The sequence below is a fragment of the Motacilla alba genome, chromosome Z, assembly GCF_015832195.1.
Source record: "Motacilla alba alba isolate MOTALB_02 chromosome Z, Motacilla_alba_V1.0_pri, whole genome shotgun sequence".
NCBI classification, from domain to species: Eukaryota; Metazoa; Chordata; class Aves; order Passeriformes; family Motacillidae; genus Motacilla; species Motacilla alba.
The window spans coordinates 30,656,243-30,669,401 of NC_052046.1; positions in this window are offsets into that span (position 1 = coordinate 30,656,243).

Genomic DNA, 13,159 nt, shown 5'->3' on the forward strand with positions numbered 1-13,159 from the left:
AGAAGGGAAGGCCAGATCAAATATTCTATAAGCAGTCTCACAATTGCTTGCCCTTCCTCTCTAGGGGAGCTTCAGCTTTCCAGATGCCTACTGTCAATACAATATAGCAGAGAGGGAAAACAATCCAGGAAGTTCCTGGACCATTTTCTGACACAGCAAGTCAGCCAAGGGGAGGCACCTGTTGGACCTGTTCTTTGTGAACAGAAGAGAACTAGAGGGTGATGTGATCATCTGAGGCAATCTTGGGTACAGTGATTATGAAATGATAGAGTTTTCAATTCTCAGAGCAAAAAATGAAGGGAGTCAGCATAAGTGCAATCTTGAACTTAGGAAGGAGTCAAGGGGCCTAGTTGTCAAAATCCGTGAGGAGGCAGTCCTGAATGTCAAAGGAGTCCAGGTTTTTCAAGAAGAAAATCTTCAGGGTGCCAGCTGTTCTCATGTTCTCAGCCAAAAAACAAGCTGATGTGGAAGAAGGCCATCCTAGCTGAACAGAGAGCTTTGCCTGGAATTCTGGGTAAAAAAGAATATATCACCTTTGGAGGAAGGGGAAGGCAACTTAGGAGAACTACAAGGATGTTGTGATGTTATGCAGGGAAAGAAATATAAGGGACAAAACCCAGAAATTAATCTGGCTACTGCTGCAAAAGACAACATAAATGTTTTTATGAATACATCAAATGTTTTCATAAATACATAGATGTTACGAGTAATTTAGTAATTTGTGCTGATTAAAACTGTGTGTATAAAGAATATGTCTGAATTATAAAATTCTTAAGAAACACTGTGGTTGGGACTGAGAGCAGCCACACGGGATAAAGGAGTTGCAGCTGACAGGAAGGAAATTAACATATGAACAGAACCTAGCCTGGCACAGGAGACAACCATTGTGGCTGGAATGACCAGGAGCCGCCCAGCTATGGTGGCCCATGAAGATGTCCAGTACAGATAATCAGAGCCATCGGGTACATCTGAATGCCTGATTCCAGTAACCGAGCGATATCGTGCATCGCTTCCGGACAAGGTTTTGTGCAGCACAGGACACTGAAAGAACCCAACATGAATATGGAAGACACTGAAAGAAGACAAAGAACTGAGCCTCGGGCTAGAAAAAGAGTATAAGAACGGACTCTGCCATGCAGCACACGTGAACCGTGGGGGCTTGATGTCATAGAGGTCAGGCCAGTGTTCATCCAGCTCCGATCCCAGGCTCAGCGCTGTCCCTCGATTGATTGGCTATTGGGACTGTATAGCAGTTGCGAAATAAATTCTATTTTTTCATTTTTTTATTAAATTGGCTTGCTCAATTTTTACCTATAACAATAGAGAAGTGTTTGGACAATGTTCTCAAGCACATAGTGTAGCTCTTGGGATGTCCTGTGCAGGACTGAATGTCCCTTCTGACTCAGCATATTCTGTGGTTAGGTGATCACGAAAAAAAGGAAGGCTTAGGAGGATCTCCTTACCTCATAGATGTGGGGAGATGCATCATGACAAAGGATGAGGAAAAGGCAGAGGCACTTTGTGCCATCTTTGCCTCTGTCTTTTAAAGCAGACAGGTTGTTCTTTGGGTCCCCACCCTCATGAACTGGAAGACAGGGATGGGGATCAGAATGAAGCCTGCATAATAAAGGGTCATGACCACTGACCCATTATATCACTTAGACACACCCAAGTCCATGGGGCTGGATGGGATCCACTGAAAGTTACTGAGGGAGCTGTCAGCAAAGCTCACCAAGCCACTTTCCATGATGTAACAGCAGTCCAGGATAACTAATGAGGTCACAGATGGCAGAAGGTTGGTGAATATTATGCCAATCTACAGGAAAGGTTGGAAGGAACATTCAGGGAACTATAGGCCTATCAGTCTGGCCTTGGTGCCAGAGAGCATATGAAGCACATGCCTTCACTAGGCGTGGATGGGGCAACCAAGGGATCAGGCACAGCCAGTTTGGGTTTAGGAAAGGCAGGTCCTGCTTGACTAACTTGATCTTCTTTTGTGACAGGATGACCCTGCCTAATGGATAAGGAAAAGACTGGGGATGTCTGCCTGGACTTCGGTAAAGACTTTGACACTGTTACCCACAGCATTCTCCTGCAGAAACTGACTGCTCATATCTTGGACAGGGGCACTCTGTCCTGGGTTAAAAACTGGCTGGATGGCCAGAGAGTGAAGGTGAATGAAGCTGTGTCCAGCTGGAGCCTGGTCAGAAGTGGTATTCTCCATGCCTCAGTGTGCTGCGCTGTGTTCCTGTCGGATCGGCAGGAGAAATGTGGCACGCAATATGAATGATCAGCAAGTCTCAAACTTTACTGATAGGCACACATATTTATATTGGTGTTAATGAGACTAACATACATATTGCAAAAGGCGAGCTCATTATTGGTTAGTTACTTATCAGCCAGCTACACCTACTTTTGCATTCTTGTAGTTATACTGTTGCTGCTTTTCTGCTTTTCTTCATATTTCTAACCAAAGATCTTCCTCCTTATCCTGTTGTTGCACCAAGGGCACAGTGTCCTTGCCTTATACTGACTGCTGACTCCTATACTTGTCTCCTTCTTGCTTAACCAATGATATTATGTCTGTGTGACCTTTCTCAGCTAGCCAACTGTCCACAAAATCCTCCACACTTCCCCCGTTTTTCTGTTGAACAAGAGTGGCCTGATTAAATGCAGCAGATATCATCCTCTGCACCATGTTCTGTAAGCATATTCAAAAACAAGGCAAAATTAACACCACTAACAAAGCTATAATGCCCACGATAATGCTAACCTTGACAATAGAGCGTAACCATGATCCCAGGCCTAAAGATTTGAGCCATCCATCAATACCAAAGCCTGATTCTACCTGTAAGTTTCCAGTTAGCCTCCGTAACTCAGAGAGCTGGGATTGGATGAACTGCGAATGATCAGAGAGGTTCATGCAACACATGCCCTTGAATTCTTCACAGCCATGGCCTTGTGCAAGTAAAAGGAAGTCAATTGCAGCCTTATTTTGAAGTGTTGCATGACGAACAGAATCAACATCAGTCAAAAGGCTAGAAAGTGCCAAAGAGGCGGCATTGGTTTGTTTAGCAAGCCAACATCCTAACTTATTTAAAATGGGATGGGCACCTGCTACCGATACTCCTGAGTCAAAAAGGATGCTGCCACTATGGACCCTGGGGACCAAAATTTTACATCGTCTTTGCAGTCAGCAGTAAATGCATGAGCCATTCTTTTATTTCTATGACGGTGCTGGCTCATATTTAAGATCATGGACACGTTGGGTGTGAGTAGAGACAGATTAGCAATCTTTCTTGTGGCTCTCTAATATCTGTGTATTTACCTACATATCTTTTCAAGGTACCATTAGCTCTTTCTACAATCGCTTGTCCTGTCGGGGAATTACGGATGCCTGTCAAGTGTTCTATCCCCCACACTTGCATGAACTGCTTTATTCTTTTGCTGCAGTAAGCAGGCCCGTTATCTGTCTTGATGCACCGTGGCACTCCCATTACTGCCAAGCAGCTACTGAGATACCTCTCTACATGCCTGGCTTTGTCACCGGTCTGTGCTGTGGCCCATATAAAATGACTATGGGGATCTATAGTAACATGCACATACTTTAACCTCCCAAACTCATCAACATGTGTGACATCCATTTGCCAGGTCTCATTTGTATTCAGCCCTCTGGGGTTAACTCCCAGACCTAACCCGCAGCCCCCATTATGATGGCTACATATGGGACAGGCTTTGACTATTGCCCATGCCTCTTCCATAGATATCTGAAATTCTCTATGGAGGCCCTTTGCATTTTGGTGAAATATGGAGTGTGCCTCCCTGGCTATAGTCTGCCTGGGAATTGGGGTCACTTGAGTGATTGAGACAGGCTTATCTGCTCGTGCATTACCCTCTCCTAGGCCAATATCCCATTTGTAACTTCTGATATGGATAACAGAGAAAGGATACTTTCTCAGCTTAATTGCCCTCTGTAACTGTGTAAACAGCTCATGTAACCTCCTGTTTTGAACCTCTTTTATAGAGGCATCTTCTATTCGCTCACACACTCCTGCAACATACAAAGAATCTGTCACTATATTGAGAGGTCCAGAAAAATGCATCATGGCCCAAACAACAGCCAATTACTCCATCGTTTGTAAAGTATCTGATTCGGAGGCCTGGAGAATCTGATGGTGCCATTGTCCCTTTTCCTGCCAAGTCACTGCAGCAGTTCTGGATTTTCTTCCCGCATCTGTGTAGGCTGTGAGGCATCCGACAGGGGTTTCTGTGACCTTTTTGGGCATTGCATCCAACCCCACTGCCCTATCCAGTTCAACGGTATACTGGGAATATCATCAGTGGTGATCACGCTTCTGGGTCCCAACAGCACCTTTTGTAATTCCATACTGTTTATCAGGTACCAGGACAATGTATCTTTCTCATTGGTATCCGTATCTGATCAGGCTCCTTTCCTGTAATCTGTAGTGCCCATTCACAACCCTTCTTGAGCAAGTCAGCCAAAATTTCGATATTTTGAAGGGTCATGCTGTTGAAGTGGAGGAGATATCCATTCCAAGGCCCACGCCTCCCCCGTTTTTCTGTCTTGCTGAGTAAGTGGACCCAGTAAATATTTAGTTCCACACCAGACTGTCAGCTGTATAGGGAGGTTAAGATCTTGTCTCCAGACACTGCCCTGTGTCACACAGTCCAGTATCTGTTGAAGTGCCTTAACCTGCTCAGAGGTTATATGGACAGGCTGTGCCGGATCAGTTCCTTTTAGTAAAGGTTGAAGTTCATACAATAACTCATTTGGGATGCCCACAGGAGGGCACAGCCATTGCAGATCGCCAAGTAACCTTTGGGCATCATGCAATGCTTGTATTTTAACATTTAATTGCAGTTTCTGGGGGGTAACAACCTGACTGGTAAGTGACCATCCTAAATATTTCCAGGGTGCAGATAATTGAATTTTTTCAGGAGCTACAACCAACCCATGTAGTTTCAGAGCATCATGTATTTTTTGAATTTGTTGACCCGTAAAAGGTTGCAGCTGAGCAAATAAAATATCGTCCATATAATGATAAATTCTCCTGGAGAAACTGACTGCTCATATCTTGGACAGGGGCACTCTGCCCTGGGTTAAAAACTGGCTGGATGGCCAGAGAGTGAAGGTGAATGAAGCTACGTCCAGCTAGAGCCTGGTCAGAAGTGGTATTCCCCATGCCTCAGTGTGCTGCGCTGTGTTCCCTCTCAACTCTCTTCCGGGAGAGTTGGATAGCCGGCGGCTAACCCTGACACAGCGAGCACTGGGGGGGGCACTCCCCAGAACCATGGCAGGATCTGAGGGGAGCCTAGCTGGAACTCTGCAGGAGGCAGCGGAGGCAAGGCGAAGAAAAGAGGACTCTATCCGGGGACAAAATCCAGGTTTATTAACTCCAGGGGAGCCAACTGGGCAAAGACCAGGGGACAGGGATGACATGGGTTTATAAAGGGGGTGGAGAACAGGGGTGGAGCTGAACCAAAGCCCAATAGGAAAACAGGAGGGCGGAGGGATACAAAAGATAGACATGTGGGTAATCCAATACACTTAATCAGGGGGAGGGACCCCGGCCCCTAAACCAATCACTCGATGACCATGGTAGAAGACTCTGGAAAGAAAGGAGGGACCACCGAGTGATGGATAGGGACTTGGGGAGGGGTTACCAGAATGATTCAGCAAAATTTAAAACAACTGGGGTGGAGACTTGGGGAGTGACAGTAACTGATGGGGAGGGGAAAACCAGGGCAGAACCATACAACAGGGATGAACCGAACTTACTAATCATGAAATCAAAAGGCACACCACAACATCAGTGTTGGGGCCAGTCCTGGTAAACAACTGGTTTGAGTGCTCCCTCAGTCAGTTCAGAGATGACACTAAGTTGGATGGGAGTGCTGATTTGCTGGAGGGTAGAAAGGCTCTGCAGAGGGATCCACAGAGGATGGATTGATAGGCCAAGGCCAGCTGGGTGACATTCAACAAAGTGAGGGGCCGGGTTCTTAGGCCACAACAACCTCATGCAGGAGTTGGGAGAAGAGTGGCTGGAGAGCTGCAGAGCTGCATAGAGGAAAAGGACCAGGGGGTGCTGGTCATCAGCAGCTGAACATGAGCCAGTGTGCGTTCAAGTGGCCAAAAAGGCCATTGGCTGGTGGTGTAGCCACGAGTACCAGGGCAGAGATTGTCCCCCTGTACCAGGTAAAGGTGAGGCCACACCTTGAGTGCTGTGTCCAGTTTTGGGTTCCTCACTACAAGACAGACCTTGACTCTGGAGCATGTCCACATTCTGGAGCAAGTCCAGAGAAGGGCAATGGAGTTGTTGAAGGATCTGGAGCACAAGCTCTATTAGGGAAAGCTGAAGAAGCTGGGGGTGTTTAGCTTGGTGAAAAGGAGGGTCAGGGGAGACCTTTTGTCTCTCTACAACTATCTGAAAGGAGATTGTAGACAGGTGAGGGTTGGTCTCTTCTCCTGAGTAACAAGTAATATAATAGGATGAAAGGAAATGGTCTCCATTTGCACCAGGGGACTTTTAGATTGGATTTTAGGAAAAATTTCTTCACCAAAAGGGTAGTCAGGTTTTGCAATAGGCTGGCCAGGGAAGTGGTGGAATCACCATCTGTGAAAACACTCAAAAGGCATGTGGATGTGGCACTAGAAGACATGATTTAGTGGTTAGACTCAATGATTTTAAAGGTCTTTTCCAACCTAAAAAATTATATGACTCTATAAAAACACTCACTACCAAGAAAAAGAAACCACCAAAAAAATCATAAGAATGTCTCCTATGGTGGCTAAAACATTCCATTTGGTAATTGGATCTGATGATGTTTCCTCATATACTTCACTGGTCCCCAAGTATCCTTTGACTTCTGCCAGGAGTCCAAATAGCCCACAAAATTTCTTAAGGTAGGTGGAAATCCTGCTGTGATAAATAGGTGTGATTCGTGCTGACTAAATTGAAACAGTGATTAATATTGATACAGTAATTAATATTTGGAGATAATAAAATGGTTAAAAAGTGAAATGCTAGGGGAGGGATCCATCCCCCCTCTTTCTCTTGCAGATGTTCAAGACAGGAAGGAGTAGAGATAAGTATTACTAAATTTATCTGAAAAAGAGGAAAAACTTGGGTGGAAATCAGGAACATGTTAATTTTATGAGATTTATTGCTTTAATGTTAGAACATGGCATTGGCTTATATAATGTTAGTTTTGGCTCATATTATACCAGCTTGGTGTGCATGTGTAATTCAAAGGTGAAATAAAGGACACCTGAGGAAGAGGAGAAGCCTTCCTCAGACGACCCCCAAAGAGTGGTGAGACCACCTAAAAGAGATGGTGGCGCATGTGTGATGAAGGTGATGATGAGGGTGGAGATAGGATTGTGACGAATTGAAAATGGGAGGAGATGGTGATAGCACACAGCATAAAAAGGGGAATTGTAATTTAATGACTTTGTACGTGAGGTGGCAGGGGTCCCAAAGCCCTCGCACCCTGTACCCCATGGTAATTTTTGCTTATGCGCTATTAGAAGAACCAGATTATACCTCGTTTTAACCAAATTATACTGCCAACATTTTGAGTGTATTAAATTTTATCTATTCTAAACTACTTCATTAAAATCGCTGCTTCATTTAATTCTGTTTGGCTTTTTTTATCGTGATTGGATAACTGGGCAAACATAACACTGCTCTTAAGTCTTAAGTTAGGAATTGTTTCTTCTTCCAGATGTGCCATAGACTCATTCTAGATTTGATGGAACAAACAGCTCTTCAAGAAGATAAGGTTGATTTAAATTGACAGGAAGATGGCAGCCTTTGACATAACCTCAAGACCTAAAATGGACAGATTTGAATTATCATCTATTTCTTTCTATTTTAAGGCAAAACACTAAATAGTTTATCACATGGATTCCTGTGGTAAGGCTGCATATTACATTTTCTGAGTAATGCGGTTAATACCAGATTAGTGGCAATCCTATTGTTGAATTCATTTGTGCTATTCTGTGGTTTTTAAAATGGACTGTGACTCAGTCACAGCCATAGCTAAATGCAAAGTCTGAGAGAACTCCATCACAAACACACTTATTGCAACCTTGAAAATAGAGCACAAACGCTGAAAATAAAAGAAAGGCGAGAGCCAAGATAAAGAAATAACAGAGCAGAGGCAGTTCTGCTGTGGTTTGAAAATAACTCTACTGTTGCAATGATCCTGCTAACTTTTCCCCAAATTCCAAATGAGCAGTTCAGAGTGCACAAGTATAATTCTATTAGGGCAGATGTACATGGGAAAGAAGAAAACATGTTATACGTATTTCTATATGGATTGTGAAAGTAAGTGGTAGACACAAATAGCAACACAGTGCCCATTTCTGACAGTTTTCTTAGGCAATGACATAACACCACACTGCATGACATTATGGTTTTAAATCCCTTAAGAGAAATGGCAGAGAACATTTTGTAGTCTCTTGAGAGATTATTTATGCTCCAGATGACTTCCGATCATCTTACACCTTATAAATCAGTCTAAACAGAATATGTTTTTCCCTATGGAATAAGATTGCTTTAGAAAACTGGTTAAGGGAAAGCAAATCAATGAACTCTTCCCTAAGGTCTGTATGTCCTTCTCTCTCATCCCAATTCCTCCCCTCCTCCCCAGATTATTCACTTGAAACAACTTGTGGCTCTGTGAATTTACTTTCCCTGTCTTTTCCTTGTCCATGTGCTGCTTTGCTCATGTAATGAGCTCATGCTCACAAGTAATCCCATTGTGGCTTAAGGAAAGGGGAGAGTATAGATACATACATATTGAACTACACCCTAAAGTAAGATACCATCTCTCAATATCTCAATTCTCTGCCTAAAAGTTGATTCCGTTTGTTTAATTTGAAATTATTGTGTCTTCCACTGTATTTCCCATTATCTATCTGGGAAGAGATATTCACCCTCTGCTTTATTAGATGTTATTACTACAAAGAAACTAATCTCAGGGAAATGAACAGTGTGTTCCCATAAGATTTTTGCATAAGGGTGCTTCTTTCCCTTCTAAGCTCCTATGTACTTGGGCATTGTGTTATTGGAATTGTTTTAATTCCAAAAACTACACTGTGCATCTCCTGCCTTTTGAAAACTTGAAAACTCAGAAAATAAGACCTATGCACAGCATCTTGTTGTTTGCCTTCATTGCACTGAGTTAGACAACAAGCTAGGAATCTATCCACTAAGAACACTCTCTATTTAACAATGTGTCTACTTCTCTACATCTGAAGTTGCCACGGCTCTGAGGAAAAAAACCATAATAGCTGTTCTTTCATATTGTATTGGATACTTACCACTGCTTCTACAACAAAGGCCAATTGAAAGGAAGTATTGATAGAATTATTAGCACGTGGCTCAGGAAAGGCAAAGGCAAGAGCCATTAAATTTGACTTTTAAGATGTGAAAGTACACAAAAGACCATGAACCTCTGGGGCTTTATTGGGTGAGTTAAGAAATGGGAGTTTTGAATATGGCAGACCAAAGCTGGGACACAAGGCTGGGCTAGCTAGCCAGCTGCAGCAGGACCACCCCTCTCTTGTCTATTTCTCTGCTACTAGAAGGGACACAAAATGCTGATTTTTCCCCTGCTCGGTATTTGCAAATCCTTCATGCAAAGTTCTACAGTGAAAAATTGTATAACATAGCACTTCTGAAACACAGACTAGGAAGTACAATAGATTGTAACAGTGTAAAACAATGGCCAGAAAATTGAGATCTTTCCCAAACTAAGCTCCCACATTTTTATATAAAAATTGTAATGAGATTCCTGTCCAAATGGAGACTTAACATTAGATAACTTAAGTAAACCTCAAGGTATTCAATTTACTTTCAGTGCTTCTACAGCGAGGAGCAGTCAGTCCTCGGAAAAGTCAGATCTGTGGTTCCAGAAAGTGTACATATTTCAGTTACAAGACCACTGTTCCTCCTGGCTTAAAACGAACTTCTGCATATGGCAAAGTGCCATTCAAACCCATTGCATCATCAAAGCATTAAGGAAAAAAAAAAAGGAGAGAGAAAAAATAAAAAAGATACATTTTTGAATTTTTTTCCAGACAAATTTCATTATCCTTTTAAAAATCTCCTGTAAGAACACGATTGACATTTGTCTATATCCATCCATACTATGGTAGAATACAGATTTGACTCACTTTAGGGCAAAAACCAAAAGAGATGGACTAAAGAAATACAGGCCAATGCTTTCTGAATAAATATTCAAATATCCTTAAATACATATTTGCATCAAATGCATTACAGTTGCTACAGCTCTTTTCAGTTGGCATGGCAGGATAGGGAGATGAGGGGAGAGACATGGATGTTGTCTACCTCAGCTTCAGCAAGGCTTTTGACATTGTGTCCCACAGCATCCTTGGAGGTAAGCTCAGGAAATGTGGGTTAAATGACTGGACAGTGAGTTGGATCAAGAACTAGCTGAATGGCTGAGCTCAGAGGATCATGACCAGCAGAGCAGAATCCAGGTGGAGCCTGTAGTCAGTGGCACGCTCCAGGGATCAATACTGGGTACAGTCTTACTCAGCCTGTTTGTCCATGACCTGAATGAAGGGACCAAATGCACCCACAGCAAGTTTGGGGATGATACAAAGCTGGGGGGGAGTGGCATATCCACCTGAAGGCTGTGCTGACCTTCAGTGCAACCTTGGTAGGCTGGAGAGCTAGGCAGAAAGAAACCTAACGAGGTTCAAGGAGGGCAAGTGTAGAGTGCTACTCATGGGGAAGAATAACCCCGAGTACCAGCACAGGCTGGAGCCTGACCTGCTAGACAGCAGTCAGCCACTCTTTTTTTTCTGTGTGCATACGAGTGTGCATGTGCTGTACCAAATGTGGGAGAAACGCTGCTGTCCTAGATTTTTAACTGCTTAAATTGTTTAACTTAAGTTAAAATGTAAGTTAAATGCTGTTGAATTGAAGTACTAGTTTCAATAGAATTGAAGTTTTAAATGCTATTAAATTAAGTGCTGTTGGGCCTGTAGGCTATATTCCCCTTTATCCTTCCCCTTTCTATCCTCAGTGTGCCTTGACCATCTGGTAAGTAGTAGAGAGGGCCTATAGAATCTATTATATTAAACCTGTTTTTACTGATAATTTTGCCAGTGATTCTTTAAACAATCTTAAAACACTCATTCATGACATGGGTGCAAGTGCAAACCAATAACAGATAAATGGATATTTGAGAAATCGTATAACATTTTAGAATTCTTATTTAGTAACAGAAAAGATATTAGGATAAAAAGTTGTATTATGGTGCACTTGACAGCACCTTGTCAAGTTAGCTACATTATTTATTGTTTCTAATCTCTCTTTCCTGTGTTTCTTCAGGGAGGGTCTGAACACAGAATCATACAGGGTAGAAGAAGCCTCCAGGGCCCGCAAGTCAAACCTCCTGTGTGAAGCAAGTCCAGCTGGAGCAGGTTGCCCAGTTGAGTTCTTAATGTTTATTCTCCTGATTTTTAATTTTAAATATTCATTTGATGCAGCAAAGTGTGAAACACTTTTAAATAGGTCCAAGTTGTAAAACCAGAGAATTGGCAGCAAACCTGAGCAGTGCATCCAATACCTGTATCAACTGAAACTTCATGAAATAAGTAAGCAATTGTTTAGCCTTCCAGCTGCCCTTGCTCATTTTGCCTGAACAAACTTTACAAAATTCTGCTCTCGGGGGAGATTTCCTAGCACAAAAAGATATGTTGTTTTGTTTCAGTGTGGAGCAAAACACTCATTTTTCTTTTTTAGCCAAGTAAATTTCTTGTAAGAATATTGTGGTTTTGTTTTTGGGTTTTTTTTGTATGTTTCATAAGGGCACAGAAAACCACATGACATAATTGAATATAATTGTATTTCATCACAGAACAATAGCTTGAAAAATGTAATGGCCATTCATAACAGTGACTGTGGGTCCAACTTCTGGTAAAAGTTTGTCTCAGTTTAAGACAATTTAAAAAGTGGACAATCTGAAATGAATTGCCTCCCCTTATAGTTTTAACCAGTCCATTTCCACCATAAGGAGAAATGACTATGAGTAGATGTAAATGAAAAAAATAATGGTTTACTAACATGCGAAACAGCAATAGGCAAAAAATAACAGTGAATCACTATTAGATAGTAAATTGCTAAATCTCACTGGCCCTCCTGGAAAAAAGAGAAACTTAAAAATGGTAGAGTGACCGCCCCTCCAGGATGGTGGCCCCACATTGCCAGCTGTGGTTTGAAAGACAAAGGGAAGCTGGTGGCAAACCAGTCCTGGGAAGGTAGGAGCTTACAAAGTAGCTCTGGTGGCAGACAGAAATCACTGGCATTGCTGGGTGTGACTCTGGCCCCGCACTGTCAGGCTCTTGTTCGGTGGGTGTTGGTGCTGCTGTCTGTCTCCTGTCATCCACTGGACTCTGCTGGCATTGGTGCTACTATTCCTGAGCCATTGGTGTGTTCGGAGGCAGCAGAAGGGAAGAAACAGTGTCTCAGTGGCTCAAGCTTTGCACAGTTGACAGGTGTTGCAAAATTCACTCTGAAATGAGTTCTGATTGTAAAATGCAGCTTTTTGGGTTGCTACTGTTGTGAGCCCAGAAAAAACCCTGAAACAACATCTGCCTTGAGCAAATGCCATAAGGGAAAAGAGCACTTGGCTTGGGTGCTCCAATATTTTAAAGGGATTGGCACCACCTCCACCTGCCACGCAGTTCCGTTTCTGGCTGTGGCGCTGGGCCTTAAAGTGTCAGTAACTATTTTTGGCACAGATATGGAATCCAATAACATTTTGGGTTAACCAGGACAAGTATAGCACAAATGTGTTTTAAGTCTCAAGCAGGAATTCTCTACTTTCAAACTCCTGCTGGAATATGGCCACGTCTCTCACTTTTTTTTCCTACTGAAGTTGCTTCTTAAGGCCAAGTCTGTTTAATCAGACATTATCTTTTCAGATGTTCTGGCTACAATGGTGACCATATTAAAGTTGACCCTACTGTCTAAATTCCCTTCAGTTAACAGAGGCAAGATTTCAGCATACATGTGTTTATAAAACATTTCTTCACAGTACTCTCAAAAATTTTCAACCTTTTCCCACCTGTCTCTTGAGGTTACCATAATTTATTACT